The 15,131-nt window shown below is 41.7% G+C and overlaps 1 protein-coding gene across 1 annotated transcript in view; it reads left to right on the top strand.

The window, feature by feature from the left end:
• Positions 1–15,131, top strand: part of RELN (reelin) — a 451,858-nt gene that overhangs the window by 227,121 nt on the left and 209,606 nt on the right. The gene's annotated exons all lie outside the window — the stretch shown is intronic.

Genomic DNA, 15,131 nt, shown 5'->3' on the forward strand with positions numbered 1-15,131 from the left:
ACCTCCTCGGCACTGGGTACTTTGGTACCCCTATGGCCAGCACTGCAATGTTGCTATGGCAGCAGTGACCAACTTCCACTTTGGAACTTTCGGTTACTTTGGTACCGATGCTGATTTCAGGGTCAACACCACTCCTGGCACCAGAAACGAAAGAGATATACTCGGTGCCAGCAGTACCGTTTCCCCCTCTGGCGCCAGCCCCTTTGTCATTCAGGGCTATGAACAATGTGATACAGCATGGCCAGAGGGCAGCAGGAGGGTGAGATATGTAAGCCCCGGGATGATGAGAGCCTTATTCCCTGTAGAGGGAAGAGAGGCTGCTATAGATTAATTAGCGCACCTGAAGCCAATTAAAGCACCTGAAGTCAGTCACCTGATAAAAAAACCCTGCTTCAATCGGACAGTTGGAGGAGTTGAAGCAGAGTGGTTTGGTGTTGGAGCAGAGAGCAGTTTGAAGGAGAACAGTTTGGAGGGAAGCAGAGGAGAGTTTGGAGAAGAACTGTGGCGAGCCAGAAGACCAAGACGCTAGGTAAAGGGAAACCCGGCTTGGGCAGAGCAGAGGGACTCCACAGACACAAGGGGTTGGGAGAAACCTGGCCCAAACAGAGAGAGGGCAGGAAGCCCCACAAGCTGAGGGGCCAGAGAGGAAAGTAGCCCAGGGGAAGGAATCACTAGTTCAAGTGGTTTGCCGCTATCCCTAGGGCTCCTAGGCTAGGACCCGGAGTAGAGGGTGGGCCCGGGTGCCTCCCTCGCCACTCCCCGTCTCTGGGATACTAGTGGGACAGTTAATACCCCAGATCAGGGGCGAGAAACAGCGCCTTGAACCCCCGCCCACAAGAAGAGAAAGCACAGGACCCATCATAATAGTGCTGGCAATTTGCCACAACAAGTAGGACTGGCTGGATGCACCCTCCAGGCTGGGCAGACCACTATCTCCCAAGGCCTGGACCCCTCGGTGTCTGAGTCCGGATCTTCCTCTTCCTGCTCCCTATCAGCTGAGTGAGAGCCGTTCATGCAGCGCTATGGGTACCAGGTTTGGTGCTTGTTTCGCTGCTGGCCTGGTGCTTACTGGCTACCAATGCCCTATCCAGACCAGTGGCCCCCATGGGACACTCCTCAGTCATCAAGGTCCCACTCCCCATCCCACTCAAAGTCAAGATTGGTGGTCAGGTCTGTGGCAGTGACCGTCGATCCATCACAGATCCAGGTACCAGTGATGATTCCCCTCGAGGAGCCTCCAGATCCCTCCCAGATCTGTCAGCCCTGGAGTAGGATCCTGCTCGGTCACACTGAACTGCCTCATCCTTATTCCCAAACAATTCCACAATACCAGGCACTTTCTCCCCTTTGATACCAGAGGATTTCAAGGCATACCAGGATCTGTTGTGGCATATGGGTATTCATGCTGAGTTCCTGCTGGAGAACACCCACAAGTATGACTTTGTCAACTAGACAGCTATGTTCAAAGCATTGAGGGAGCAATTTCAGATGTTCATCGCCAAAGGCTGCTTGGTGGCTAAGACAGCTTTGCAATCAGAACAGCTGATTTGCTATCTTGGACCTTTAGGACACCTACATTCATGTGGTGATTTTGCAGAGCCACAGAAAATTCCTTTGATATGTCATGGCAGAGCTCCATTTCCAGTATACGGTGCTTCCCTTCGGCCTCTTTTCTGCCCCTTGGGTTTTTATCAAATGCATGGCCATCATCATGGCATATCTCAGAAAGAAAGGAAACCACATCTTGCCGTATAGAATCATAGAATCATAGAATATCAGGGTTGGAAGGGACCCCAGAAGGTCATCTAGTCCAACCCCCTGCTCAAAGCAGGACCAATTCCCAGTTAAATCATCCCAGCCAGGGCTTTGTCAAGCCTGACCTTAAAAACCTCTAAGGAAGGAGATTCTACCACCTCCCTAGGTAACGCATTCCAGTGTTTCACCACCCTCTTAGTGAAAAAGTTTTTCCTAATATCCAATCTAAACCTCCCCCACTGCAACTTGAGACCATTACTCCTCGTTCTGTCATCTGCTACCATTGAAAACAGTCTAGAGCCATCCTCTTTGGAACCCCCTTTCAGGTAGTTGAAAGCAGCTATCAAATCCCCCCTCATTCTTCTCTTCTGCAGGCTAAACAATCCCAGCTCCCTCAGCCTCTCCTCATAACTCATGTGTTCCAGTCCCCTAATCATTTTTGTTGCCCTTCGCTGGACTCTCTCCAATTTATCCACAGCCGTAGCTGGACCACTGGTAACTGAGGGGCAGATTTAGAGGGGAAGCTCTTTCTCACATCAACACTACACTGTGCTTGCTTCACCGTCTGTGTTTTATCCTAAACATTGGGAAGTCTACTTTGGTTCCCACTCAGAAAAATAGAGTTCATTAGGGGCCCTAATAGACTCTACAAGCCTTTTAGCTGACTAACCATTTTCAGGTGATTTGCCACCTTTTCCTCAGTCTGCAGTCTCAGCCTTCCACAACAATTCAGATGTGCCTGGGGCTCTTGGGCCACATCTCTGCTTGCACACAGGTGGTTCAGTTTGCAAGGTGGTGCCTTTGTCCCCCTTCAAATGTGGCTCAGGAGAGTTTACCATCTGACTCTTTGCTCCTTGGACAAATTGCTCCATCTTCCTCCACTGGTCCTTGTTGGACACTCCTTGAGAATGTTTGCCAGAAATGTCATCTGTTCTGCTCTTTCAGTGGCCTTATTCCGGGTGCCAGGTCCAACGCCTTCTATCTCAGCTGGCAAGCGGCTCTCTTCTATATCCTCCCCCAATCCCAATCATTCCATAGGTCATCTTCAAACTGAAGACAGATCGGGCAAAGCTCATCCTCATTGCCTGGTCTGGCCGAGGCAGTACTGGTTCTCTGACCTTCTTGTATGTCAGCACTTGTGCCTAGTTCACTGAAAGTATATCTGGCAGTGAGATCGGCATTTCATCCCCCCATCCAAGGAAGATCAGTCTTCTCCAATCCCATAGTAGCAAGATTCTTAAAAAGGCTTCTTTGCCTACATCCCCCAGTCTGAGAGCCAGTTCCTCTGTGGGACCATAACACAGTCCTAGCAGTGCTGATGGGTCCTCCATTCAAGCCCTAGTATCTTGTCCCTTTCCGCTCTTGTGTCAGAATAGTGTGTTCCTAGCGATTACATCCACAAGGAGAGTGTGTGAATTGCAGATTCTGATGGCAAAGCATCCTTACACACAGGTCTCCAAAGACAAGGTGACTTCATGACCATACCCAAATTTTTGGTCTAAAGTGCTCTCTCAGTTTTATTTGAACCAGGAAGTATACTTACCCATTTTCTTTCATAAGCTGGTCTCTGTAAGAACACCGTCTCCATACATTAGCCTTCTATCTGGATAGGACTAAACTGTTTCATGTGTCACCTAGCCTGTTTGTGTCATATGCAGATCACATGAAGGGGCAAGCGGTCTCTTGACAGACCATCTCTAAATGGATAACATCCTGTATTACGACTGCATATGATATAGCTTAGCTATGCCCCCTTAGCGAATTACTAACTACACCCCCTTAGCGAATGCAAGCTCATTTGATGAGAGCAAAAGCAATGTCAATAGCATTCCACAGTGATATTTCCATGTTGGACATTTGCAGGACTGCTTCTTGGTCATCCATATGTGTATTTATGAACCATTTATGAGCCATCACCACGTCTTCCAGGATGGATGCAAGTTTTGGAAGGGCGGTCCTGCAGTCCTTGTTCTGAGCCCTGCCTCCTGGGAGGGGTACTGCTTATGAGTCACCTAAGTGGAATACACATCTGCATCTACTCAAAGAAGAAGAAATAGTTACTTCCTCAAAAAGAAAAGGAGGACTTGTGGCACCTTAGAGACTAACCAATTTATTAGAGCATAAGCTTTCGTGAGCTACAGCTCACTTCCTCAGATGCATATCGTGGAAACTGCAGCAGGCTTTATATATACACAGAGAATATGAAACAATACCTATTCCCACCCCACTGTCCTGCTGGTAATAGCTTATCTAAAGTGATTTCCAGCACAAATCCAGGTTTTCTCACCCTCCACCCCCCCACACAAATTCACTCTCCTGCTGGTGATAGCCCATCCAAAGTGACAACTCTTTACACAATGTGCATGACAATCAAGCTGGGCTATTTCCTGCATAAATCCAGGTTCTCACATCCCCCCACCCCCATACACACAGAAACTCACTCTCCTGCTGGTAATAGCTCATCCAAACTGACCACTCTTCAAGTTAAAATCCAAGTTAAACCAGAACATCTGGGGGGGGGGGGTAGGAAAAAACAAGAGGAAATGTGGTTCTCTCAGATGTGATGCAGATGTGTATTCCATGACCCACCCTCCGTCCCCTCTGCATCAGAGTCTCATCTCAGGGGCATTTGGTGCGCAGGAACTGAGTGGGGTCGGGACGGTGCCACCTGATGTAACCAGGGGAGGGGCTACCACCACAAGGCATGATCGCCGCCCCTCTTACAGGTACTGCTAGGCAAAATTCTCTGGCTTCAGCACACTGGACACACACACATCTAAGTGGAATAAACATCTGCATCACATCTCAAAGAACAACAGTTACAGGAAGTAACCATTTCATCTTGTTGAATCATCAGTGCTGCTGTAATAATTAGCTTTTCCATTCAACTCTGCTGAAAGAACTTGCTCCATGTATATCTTTAGAGGAAAGGATGACCTGGGGGCTGTGAAAATTTCTCCAGCCACTAAGAAGGAGTAGCATCTAGAATGGTTCCATGGAGCAGCTGTGTAGGAAAAGGATTCCTCCTCTTTCCCATTCTGTGCATCCCCATAGCATCTAGCTCAACCAGTTGGACTCTGATAAGTGAATTTGGCCCTTATTTGTACCACTTTGTAGATTTTTTGTGGTTATTCTTTATTGTTTGTTTGTGTAATATAATTCTGGTGACAGATGTCATATTGACTGTACTACACTGAAATTATCTATTTATCTACTAGTCATGGACAGACCAGTTATTAGGAGGGCTAACATCCACACACTGTCTAGCTTTGATCTGGAGGAGCTGCCCTCGGTGCTTAGATTATTCAGTCTCTCTCTCTCTCTCCGTTTGGTTTTGTTCACGTTTTAGACAGTGAACAAAGGATGACAATTATGGTGGTTTTATGTGGACATTGGACACATCCATATGCAACTGGACTCAGACAAGCAATTTGTTTCAGATATGTTGCCAAACAGCCACTATAAAATGTTCACTGTAGCTAAAATGAAAAACAGACCTCTGCTGAAGGGAATTTGGGAAAATTCACCTTTTTGCCAGAAAAGTCCTTAGTGGAAATATATAGGTTGTAAATTACATCTAATGTGAAAGATAAGATGGATAATATCATCTGACACACTTCACATAACATAAATGGAAATGTTAGATGTTGTTTATTGATTTTATTGAATTATACAAGGGAAGCTTGCTCAAATACCTAGAGTTAAAAGATACCAGGGTTAAAAGTTAATGCTTTATTTGAAAGACATTTTCATGGAGTTGTAATAAATTATTTGTATGGCTTACTGGTTATTCCAAATATCATATTTATTACTTTTACACCAGTATTTCTCTGCCATTTTTGAGAAATAAACTGTAATTTTTGGAGATTTAGCAAAAGGAGAAGAAGCAGAAAAAACAGACAGGGACAAATCCTAGCATTCTGTTTTAGGGCACTGAGTCTGAGTCGCTTCCTTGTGGTAAAATGGATAGTCTGGAAACAGAAGCAAATGCCATTATGGAATTAGTTGTTTGAAATAATAAATGCTGGATTAAGGCAGATTTTAAACTTAATCCCGCTTGCTGCATTATATTAAGATAACACTTTTGTATGATTGAAATTGTCCATTTTTATTAGACCATAACTGCTTTGGTCAATATAACTTAAAAAACGAGTTTCCACTTCTGAATAGTGTGTTGTAGATTTTACAAAGAAATACTATAGAAAACTGCAGTATAAAAATGTGTTATAGTAAGTAAACCTTTTCCATTCAATCCAGAAACAGGACTCAGAAGAAAGCTCATTTCCCAAATGTGGATCCCACACATGACATTGTGTTTCATTCTCATTAGACCACCAGGATAGCCCCAACCTTTAGCATATGTGAAGCACACAGTGACACCTATTGTAAAACCTGCACAAGTGTTTCCATTCCAAAGGGCCATTTCACATGCTTTGTCAAATATTTATGTTTGGGGATGAAATTTTGCTCATTTATTTTCAGCCTAAGAGTGAATCTTTAAAAAAAAAAAGTGAGAGGAAAAAACAGTTAAGCTATTTTAAAAAAACAAAGTAAAAAAACCCCACTTTTGCCAATATAAAAAAATGTTGCCATTTTTTTTCTTTTGTACAGTTCTAGCACCTCAGCAGGATGTGGGAGAAAACTGAAATTTGGCAGAGGTGCCTTTCAGTAGGCTGATAAAAATAATTTTTGATTTGGCAGAGTTATAAGTGCTTTATATGGGGTGGGGGGGAATAAACATGGGGAAATAGTTTTACTTTGTGTAATGACCCATCCACTCCCAGTCTCTATTCAAGCCTAAGTTAATTGTATCCAGTTTGCAAATTAATTCCAATTCAGCAGTCTCTCGTTGGAGTCTGTTTTTGAAGTTTTTTGTTGAAGAATTGCCACTTTTAGGTCTGTAATCGAGTGACCAAAGAGATTGAAGTGTTCTCCGACTGGTTTTTGAATGTTATAATTCTTGACGTCTGATTTGTGTCCATTTATTCTTTTATGTAGAGATTGTCTAGTTTGACCAATGTACATGGTAGAGGGGCATTGCTGGCACATGATGGCATATATCACATTGGTAGATGTGCAGGTGAACAAGCCTCTGATAGTGTGGCTGATGTGATTAGGCCCTATGATGGTGTCCCCTGAATAGATATGTGGACACAGTTGGCAATGGGCTTTGTTGCAAGGATAGGTTCCTGGGTTAGTGATTCTGTTGTGTGGTGTGTGGTTGCTGGTGAGTATTTCCTTCATGTTCTCTATGTATATAAATCTCCCCACTGTATTTTCCACTGAATGCATCCGATGAAGTGAGCTGTAGCTCACGAAAGCTTATGCTCAAATAAATTTGTTAGTCTCTAAGGTGCCACAAGTACTCCTTTTCTTTTTGTGGATACAGACTAACACGGCTGCTACTCTGAAACCTGTCATTATGCAAGGCACTGAATTTAGCCATATGGAGTGGAAATCTATCAACTTCATGAAATAACTCGTACAGTTACAGACAGACATCATCTTCCTTTCCAAATGCAAACAGATGGACATCATACAAAAGGACTGAAGGTAAAAAATCCATTACAATCTACATACCACACAGACTACACTGACAGCTTGTGCCACACGCTCTCAAAGAAACTGCGGAACCACTTGATCAACATCCTCTACAGCAAACAGGGAAAGATTAAGAATGAGCTCTCAAAACTGGATACTCTCATCAAAAACCAACCTTCCACACAAACTTCCTCGTGGCTGGACTTTACAAAAACTAAACAAGCCATTTACAACACACACTTTGCTTCTCTACAAAAGAAAAAGGACACTAAACTATCTAAACTACTACATGCCACAAGGGGCCACAGCAGTGGTTCCCTTAACCCACCCAGCAATATTGTTAATCTATCTAAATATACTCTTAGCCCAGCAGAAGAATCTGTCCTATCTCAGGGCCTCTCCTTCTGCCCCTCCACCCCCACGAACATGATACAGTTCTGTGGTGACCTAGAATCCTATTTTCGACGTCTCCGACTCAAGGAATATTTCCAATACACCTCTGAACAACATACTAACCCACAGAGACCTTCCTACCAAGACTACAAAAAGAAGGATTCTGGGTGGACTCCTCCTGAAGGTCAAAACAACAGACTGGACTTCTACATAGAGTGCTTCCGCCGACATGCACAGGCTGAAATTGTGGAAAAGCAGCATCACTTGCCCCATAACCTCAGCCGTGCAGAACACAATGCCATCCACAGCCTCAGAAACAACTCTGACATCATAATCAAAAAGGCTGACAAAGGAGGTGCTGTCGTCATCATGAATAGGTCAGAATATGAACAAGAGGCTGCTAGGCAGCTCTCCAACACCACTTTCTACAAGTCATTACCCTGTGATCCCACTGAGGGTTACCAAAAGAAACTACACGATTTGCTCAAGAAACTCCCTGAAAAAGCACAAGAACAAATCCGCACAGATACACCCCTGGAACCCCAACCAGGGGTATTCTATCTGCTACCCAAGATCCATAAACCTGGAAATCCTGGACGCCCCATCATCTCAGGCATTGGTACCCTGACAGCAGGATTGCCTGGCTATGTAGACTCCCTCCTCGGGTCCTATGCTACCTCACTCCCAGCTATCTTCGAGACACCACTGACTTCCTGAGGAAACTGCAATCCATCGGTGATCTTCCAGAAAACACCATCCTGGCCACTATGGATGTAGAAGCCCTCTACACCAACATTCCACACAAAGATGGACTACAAGCTGTCAGGAACAGTATCCCCGATAATGTCATGGCAAACCACATTTACTCCAACCCCTCAGACAGAGACAAACACCTACAAGATCTCTATCAAACATTCTTACAACTACAATACCCACCTGCTGAAGTGAAGAAACAGATTAACAGAGCCAGAAGAGTACCCAGAATTCACCTACTACAGGACAGGCCCAACAAAGAAAATAACAGAACGCCACTAGCCATCACGTTCAGCCCCCAACTAAAACCTCTCCAACGCATCATCAAAGATCTACAACCTATCCTGAAGGACGACCCATCACTCTCACAGATCTTGGGAGACAGGCCAGTCCTTGCTTACAGACAGCCCCCAAACCTGAAGCAAATACTCACCAGCAACCACACACCACACAACAGAATCACTAACCCAGGAACCTATCCTTGCAACAAAGCCCATTGCCAACTGTGTCCACATATCTATTCAGGGGACACCATCATAGGGCCTAATCACATCAGCCACACTATCAGAGGCTTGTTCACCTGCGCATCCACCAATGTGATATATGCCATCATGTGCCAGCAATGCCCCTCTGCCATGTACATTGGTCAAACTGGACAGTCTCTACATAAAAGAATAAATGGACACAAATCAGACGTCAAGAATTATAACATTCAAAAACCAGTCGGAGAACACTTCAATCTCTTTGGTCACTCGATTACAGACCTAAAAGTGGCAATTCTTCAACAAAAAAAACTTCAAAAACAGACTCCAACGAGAGACTGCTGAATTGGAATTAATTTGCAAACTGGATACAATTAACTTAGGCTTGAATAAAGACTGGGAGTGGATCATTACACAAAGTAAAACTATTTCCCCATGTTTATTCCCCCCCCCCACTGTTCCTCAGATGTTCTTCAAAAAGAGGGGGAGTACTTGTGGCACCTTAGAGACTAACAAATTTATTTGTTGGTCTCTGGGGTGTCACAAGTGCTTCTTTTCTTTTTGTGGATACAGACTAACCCGGCTGCTACTCTGAAACCTGACAATTGGTGCTTCCTAAGAAGCAAAAGCTTCAGTTTAAGAGGTCAGTTGCAATTTGACCACATTATCACACTGAGAGCACAAGTACGTCTCTCATATGCCCAAAAACATAAAGCCAGGCATGTGTTTAAGATATGTATCCTTATACCTACAGCTGTAAGGAAGGACAATAAACGAAGTTATAACAAAGCAATGGAAGGCACATTTTTATGTTCTACAAAACCTTTTTTCCCTGCTCAGCAACTCCTCCTAGCAACATAAATTCATAGGGTTTTTTTTTAACAACCTCAAAACTCTTGCAGATTACTAAGAAAGAAAAATCACAACTTGAAGCAGAGATAATAAGAGGCAAAGGCTAACATACTGTTGGGACCTTTCATATGGAAAATCTCCAGAGCAGGACAGCTTTAGTAGTGAATTCTACAATTTTTTTCCAGGAGTTTCTAGTGCCCAATACACAATATTTCATCAGTCTTATGACCTAGTAAAATTGCCTCTTTCTCCCTCAAAAGCTAGCATAACCAGACATCTGAAAAAAGGTAAAAATCCGAAGTTTGTATGTCATAACAGCCAATATCATTCATCAATTTGGAGAATAAAAACAAGCAGAAGTATTACCAAACTAGCTATTATTATTCTGACCAATACTAATTCACTCTACCCAATCTGGCCTTATTCCATGGAAAGCCACAAACCATAATACATTAATCATCATTCATCACATTAACCAGATGAATAAAAGCAGGCTAGCATTAGATACAGAGAAGACATGTGAAGGGTTCTTTTGGAGCCTCACTTATTTTTCAGACATCAAACTGCTCTACAATTTTCCATGTGCATTCTTTTATTTGAACAGCACCCCATTAGAAATTCTTTTCTTGAAGACCAGCACAAGATACCTCTTCTGTTTGCTCTGTCCATTGAGCCACTTGCAAGTGGCTATCCAGAGATTCTCTAGAGGTTCAAGGCACCACAATCCATGACAAAGCACAAAAAATTGATCTCACAGTTGACATCTTGCTTTATCTCTGTGAAACACAAGCTTCCAATCAATGCTGTGAAGAAGTCTTAGAGGCCAACAGCACTGTATCTGGTTTTTGTATAAATTTGACACACTCCAAGGCAATAGCGTTAATTATTTTTCCCTGCCAGTTATCCCCTGAGGGATTCAAATAGCTGTAGGTGAAAATCTCACAAAGTTTCACTAAATTAACAACGCTAAATCTGCAACTTCTTAAGAACTTCAAAATTGGCATATCTTACCATCATCTGTGTTTGACTGAATCATGTTGATAACAATTAACATTCTTCACTGAGTGCTGTACTTCCTTCCAGTCCTCCCCGTACTTTATCCACAGCAATTTAATATGGCATTAGAAGAAACCAAAATCACATTATTAAAGCTCCAGACACAAAGACCAAGGGTGGTATTTAACTTCCCCCACCCCTAGTTGGAAACTCTATAACTGGACAGTTCTAGTTTGATATGTTTGGTACTGGTTACATTTTACAAAACCCCCAAAAACAGCCCCACGTGACAAAACATAGAAGTAGATTGAAAAAAGGGAGAGAGAGCATTCTTTCCAGTCTGATTTAGGGAGAACGCGTTGCTATTTTGTTCCCCCAGGAGATCAAACAACACCCTCTCCTAAGGATCAGTCTACAAATAAGGCAACTGGGCAGTCGAGGTAGTGCCAACATTTTCATTGCCTACTGGATATGCAGGCTACCAGGTTTTCCTCTAGGACAGGAAGATACTAATCTAAAAGATAGAATGCAAATGGACTGTCCACCACAGAAGACTTTTTCAAGGGCATAGCTTGCTAAATACATGGATAGTTCTGTAGTGGAATGGACTTCCAAGTGACGTAGTGGAATCCCTGTCATTGGAGGTTTTTTAGAATAGATTAGACAAACACCTGTCAGAGATGGTCCAGTTATACTTGATTTGCCTCAGTGCATCATGCTGGACTTAATGACTTCTCAAAGGACCTTTACAGCTCTATATTTCTAAGATTCTATGATTGCTGAACTTTGAACAGCTCAAAATTAAATTTAATGTACCTTCTCAGGTTTTCTGTATGTACCTATATGTTCAGATATTTCCTGGACACTGTTACAAACGGAAACACTCCACAGTTGGGGAAGAATCAATTAGAAGAAACAAAGGATATCCTAATTTAATTGAATACATAATCTCTGCTGTGCAAAGTCTTAAATGATGAATACTTGCAAGTCTATACCCTAATTTCTATATCCAGGTCCTTGAGATATTAAAATTCCTCTCACAAATAATCCATGGAAGAAAGAATTTAAATACTCCCTTGAAGCCAATGGATCAGATCCTCTCCAACCCCCACTTGTTTTTGTGCTCCTCTAGTACACTACTTGGAGGCTAAATAGCTACCTGGGGATTCCCCTGATTTAAGAGGCATAGTGCTAACATAGCTGGATCAGTGCTGGCTCTGTCCCTACTTGCAGTGCAAGAGGTATGTTGAAGGCATGCTCAAAGGAAAGGAAGCCTGGTTGGAATATGGCTGCACTTCCCTGACCTCCAGCTCTCAGAAGCGGCCCTTGGTAGCCATTGCAGCTGGGGTCAGCTTAGAGCAGCCCTTCTTTGCAGTCCAAAAATGAGCATTTCAAAATATGTATGTATGTGTGTGTGTGTGTGTGTGTGTGTGTGTGTGTGTGTGTGTGTGTGTGTGTGTGTGTGAAAACGAGGTTTTTAATGGAAACTGTTTGGCTGCCATCCACTACTTGTGATCACTTTAATATTATAATCTTAAATATTTTTGTAGAATGAGCTGCTTCCGTCTCAATCAATAACAATTTATGAAACATATTTGCAAGACTGGGGAATGGTTTTAAGGCCAAATAAAAAAAAGAGTACATAAAACAAAGCAGTGACCTTCTTAAAACCAAACCTGATATCAGAAATTTGTTGTTTTTTTAATAATCCAAGGCAAATTTTTAAAAAGCTATTTTAAAACTCTTAAGGGTAATTTTCAATCTGTGTTGGGCTTATTTACTTATCTGTGAAGCTGGTCTTGGTGACTTTCCCAATCTTAATTTGTCCTGTCCTGTTTATTAGAACCGAAAAACCTCTCTCTTTCCCTTATCACCCCTCCTCTATGGCTCTTTTTATACAATAACAAAAGTGAGACACCTTATCTGCCTTGCACAGACCCTTCCCAGTGCTTCCATTTCTTTCAGGAATTAAGTAATTTGTTTGTTATTTTTGAATATAATCAAACAGTTACATGAGATATGCAGGTTTCTCAGGTAACATTTTTCATTTTTACAGAACTGTTAGACAATCTACATTTCCTACAGTGACCCTTTCCGCTTTGCTTTATATTTATGAAATAGAATCTTTTCCACTTGCATTTTTTTCAGCAGCATAGTTTCATTTGTTTTGTTTTTTTTACAGTCCAATACATAAAGCAGACTTTAACAATAGTTGAAATTACACAAAGATCATTTCCTTAGGTCTATCCTACTGGATATTTTTATCATGTATGCACTTCTTCCTTTTTCTACCACATCAAACTCAGTAACATTCCTGTTTGCCCTGTCAGCCTCTTGCCAGCTTTGGTGATTATCAACTAGTTGAAGTTCATTGGTTTTGAACTGAATTCCTCTGAAATGAAATAAATGAGTATGATTGAAGTTTGGAACCCCTAAGTGCTACAAACGTAAGAGCCAACAACAGATGCCCATTCAGTAAAGCAGACCAGCCCAGCAGATGGGTACAAATTAAACATTTTTTTACTTCATTTGTTTTTAAAACAGTAGGGGAAAATTGCCATGTCAGTCAAAATAAATAACAGACAATTGCTTTCTAGTCATTTTGGAGTACAAGGTTGGCAACTTGGCTTTGCAACATTCATTATTTTGAGCCTTGTTGCAGTAGTACTCATACCAAGCTGGCTGAACATGTTCAACATAGTTGCAGTAGTTTAAAACTTTATTATGGTTTTCATAGTAATGATTTAACAATTTTTTTAAAAAAAATATTGGTATGAGAAAGAAATATACTGGATAATTTCAAAGAGACTCAAAAGAGTCTGGGAGAAATCCTGGCACCCTGGATGTTGATGGCAAAATTCCCATTGACTTCTGTGGAGCTAGGACTTCACCCTCTGACTTCCCTTCTGGAATGGAGTGTGGTCTAGGTCTTAAGATATAGTACAGATTTGAAAATCAAGATACTTTGGATTCTATGTTCCCAGTTCTACCACTGAATTGCAAAGAAAGTAAATTTGTGTCCTGAGTTACTGTTTATTTGAATGAGAGTGCTTGGTACCTTCTGAAATCAGGCCATTTATTTAGGTGCCTAAATATAGTTTCAGGTGTCTTAGTGTTAGGCAGCCATGTCTGAAAATGTTGGCATTCTCTATGCAGCAATTTACTGATCTGTACATTATTACCTACATGCTTACCTAACAATCCCTAAGTAGTTTGGAATCTTCCTACCTACCTATTATGTCTGTCTTTATGTGATTCTATGGCAGCTGTGATCAGAGGAAGCACTCAACAGGGCGTCCCTTTTCTTTAAAATGGAGGGAGCTGATGTCTGAAGCTTTTTTATAGGAGGTGGTCCTCCCCTTTTGTAACTTACTCTTCATTGTTGGTATAAAATAGCCAAAACTTTGGCCTCTAGAGCACACAGCAAGATTCATCTGATTGGGTTTCTTGGGGGTGGTTTTTTTTGGTGGGGTGAGGGTGGGGGAAGATTGTAGATAGTTAAGTTGTGCATCATAATTCTGTTCTGGAGAAGGTGACATGTTTTTATTGAATTTGATTACCTGGCTGGATGTTTATTGCATTATGTTGGTTGAATTGTTGGGTTCGGTTTTTGTTATTTTCATTGTGCTGTAATAAATGGTTATATTTATTTTTGTGTCAGCTCCTAGAGATGCCCATTGAGAAATCATAAATAAATAAATATATTAACCTACCTTGCAGGAGTATCATAGGACTTAATTAATTCATATTTTTAAAGTAAAATACTTTCTGATTCCCAGATCAGTAACAAAAGTTTGTTATTTGTAGGCTTTAGTGAGCTTACACTATGATTTCTCATTTTAATTTTCCTTGTATAGACTTAAAAATCTCTTTTTAATATAACAATACTAAAAAGTTGCTTTTAGGGTCGGTTTTTAATTTTTCTTGACATTCTGCAGCATTTTTATTCTTTATAGTTGCTACAGTACATTCCCTCTTAGAGAACTCAAGGAATTTTGCATATATTTTTCCAACATTTAGTATATTTTGTTTCATGTATTATTCTTTGGGTCTAAAGTAGTCTTTTAATGTTCCCCCTTAAAAAGTGATGCGTGGATTAGTCTCTAATATTTAGGTTTTGTTTCAACAAAACAACACATGCACTTTTTTTTGCAAGGGGGCTGTTTGGTAATTTATTTTGGGTTCCCATGGGAAATTTACAGCAGATTAAACGGCAGTGTTGTGCTTTATCATTTCTGCGTTATTTCTGACTCGAAGCGTGCATTATTTTCAGCCACAGATCACAAGAAATTTTTTCATCAATCAAAGAATTTAAAATATGGAAAAGTGATAATGGTGACAAGGGCTTAGTCAGAAGCT

The sequence above is a fragment of the Lepidochelys olivacea genome, assembly GCF_965140295.1.
Source record: "Lepidochelys olivacea isolate rLepOli2 genome assembly, chromosome: 1".
In the NCBI taxonomy this organism is placed as follows: Eukaryota; Metazoa; Chordata; order Testudines; family Cheloniidae; genus Lepidochelys; species Lepidochelys olivacea.